Source organism: Alexandromys fortis, unplaced genomic scaffold, assembly GCF_014885135.2.
Source record: "Alexandromys fortis isolate MF-2015 unplaced genomic scaffold, M_Fortis_MF-2015_v1.1 scaffold_202, whole genome shotgun sequence".
Taxonomy (NCBI): domain Eukaryota; kingdom Metazoa; phylum Chordata; class Mammalia; order Rodentia; family Cricetidae; genus Alexandromys; species Alexandromys fortis.
Genome location: NW_026068077.1, coordinates 1 through 2,360, shown reverse-complemented (window position 1 = coordinate 2,360; position 2,360 = coordinate 1). Strand labels below are relative to the sequence as shown.

General features: G+C 35.3%; 1 pseudogene; it reads right to left on the bottom strand.

The window, feature by feature from the left end:
- Positions 1–1,325: 1,325 nt before the first annotated feature.
- LOC126488331 (6-pyruvoyl tetrahydrobiopterin synthase-like) lies at positions 1,326–1,602 on the bottom strand (annotated as a pseudogene).
- Between the last annotated feature and the right edge of the window lie 758 nt (positions 1,603–2,360).

Here is a 2,360-nt window from a genome sequence, read left to right as displayed (position 1 = left end):
CATCTCCCCTATAATCTTTTATGAGAATGAATAGAGGCTTGACAGAAGTATGCCATGGTTGAAGGAATAAATTGACTTTTTCTTGCAATATTGTTACTAATTAATTCTACATGGAATCCTGCTTTGCTTTGCTCTTTTAGCATAATGGAATAAGAGTGCATAGCACAGACTACTCTATTTGTCTTTTGTTTGAAATTCTCTTATAAATTATATTGTAATTTACTTGGTTAACACTATTTGGAATCGCTGTTCTTAAAAGAGCCAAAGCAAGTTAATTTGGCTCAAGCTGACGTAATGCACCTATTTTCAAAACACAGTTCTGAAATCTATAACACCTTTACCAAGATCTGTGAATACATATAACTTTAAAATATTGAATACTTGTTCAGAGGTTCAGAAATTAAAATCCAAGCCAGAGAAGCAAAACAAAATACAGTTTTCTAAAATATAGAGACAGAAGAATTAATCTACCTACAATAACTAACTTTATTGATTTCATACTAATTTGCAAATTAGTGCAGTTTTAAGTAGAGCAATTTAACTTTGCCATGTGAAAAGAAGACAAGTGCATTAAAGACATCTGATTTTGAGAATCAATTAGAATATTTAATAAAGTTGTGAACACAGAGTTTATAGCATTGCTGAAATATTTAATCTGAGCATGTAGAGGAGGAGCTAATTGTGGAAAATTATACTTGCAGAAAATGCAAAAGAGTTAATTTTATTCAAACACCTGTTTAATAGAAATGACAGATTTATAGAAGAATACTGAAGCAGGTATCTTTCTAATAATTTATTCTTTCATTTTAATATTATTTGGTGTTTGTCATAGTCAGGGTTTTTACTCTTTTGATAAAACACCATGACAAAAACTAACTGGAGAGGAAAGGGTTTATTTCTGCATCTATGTCCTGATCATAGAACATCTAATTTTTTTAAATAGTGAAAATGGGTTTATTTTGTCTCTAAATAATTCCACACCAAAACATTTTGCTGAGAATGAAATGATTTTTAATCTCTAGACAACAGACTTCTAATTGGCACTGAGAAGATTGGAATGGATGTCATTCAGAAAGCTTGGCATGGGTGAGGACCTGGTTCAACTCTCAGCTGTTTCCTGCTTCCTCACTAAAAATATATTCAGAATATATTGAAAGTGATATTTAAATACATTTAAATGTGGAACTTACAGATATTTTAAGGCTCAGGCAATCCAGAACAAAGTGTAGAGACACAAGTATGTGGTGACTGCTGGATATTCTAAAGGGACAAAGAGCTGACAAATATGAAAAGCAATTAGCCTTTCTATAATTTAACTCTAAGATCTATTCTTCTTTATATACTTCAATGTTGTTGGCAGTTTCATACACTTTTACTTTATAAAGAATTTCTCTAGGAAGAAGTTTCTGGAGGTATAGACAGCAGATATAGACAGCTACATTTTCTGTCGTACTTACAACATCTGCAAATTACGGCACATCCAGGCCCAGGTTTTTGTGATCAAGGGGCTTGATGATGGCCTCCTCCATGTATTCTTGGGTCCGTCAAATTCATAACCAATCCTGTAAAAGAATCAATCTTTATAGTTGTGTCCATGGCCATTGTAATTGTTGCATTTCCCAAACACTTTCAAGTTCTCTTCATTGCTCGGAGACGGCCTGTGCAGCTGGTGGGTCGCACTGAAGGACACGAGGTGTGACAGTTGCCCACACGGTGCACCTGATCATAGCACAGATTAAAGAGAACTCAAGAAAGAATCTCAAGTGAAGAACTTAAAACAAGAAATGAAGCATCATCGAATCATCGAAGAATGCTTCTTATTGCCTTCTATGGCTTTCTCCGTTTTTTTATTTTATTTATTTATTTTGTGTGTGTGTGTGTGTGTGTGTGTGTGTGTGTGTGTGTGTGTGCATCATGGCTCTGGGGTAGCACTACCCACAGAGGATTGCCACAGAGGATTGAGCCTACATCCATCAGTCATTAATCAAGGCAATTTTTGACAGATTAAGCTACAGGCCAGACTTACTCAGGAACTTCTCACTGAAGATTCCATGTTATCAGATATATCTAGCTTTGTTTAAAATTGACAACAAACAACCAGAAAAATTGACCCCAGGCCAACTTGACAAACCTTTTACTCTTCTGTTGTAACCTTTCTCCTCTTGTTCATTTCCAAGATCTCATATTAATATCAATATCATAATATAAAATACCCCAACTTTTTTTCCATTTTTTTTATTGAGAATAAGAAAAAAAAAAGTTTCTGCCTCCTCCCAGCCTCCCATTTCCCTCCCCCTCCCCCCACTATTCTCCCCCTCCCCCCACTCCTCTCCCCCTCCCTCTCTAATCCAAAGAGCAGT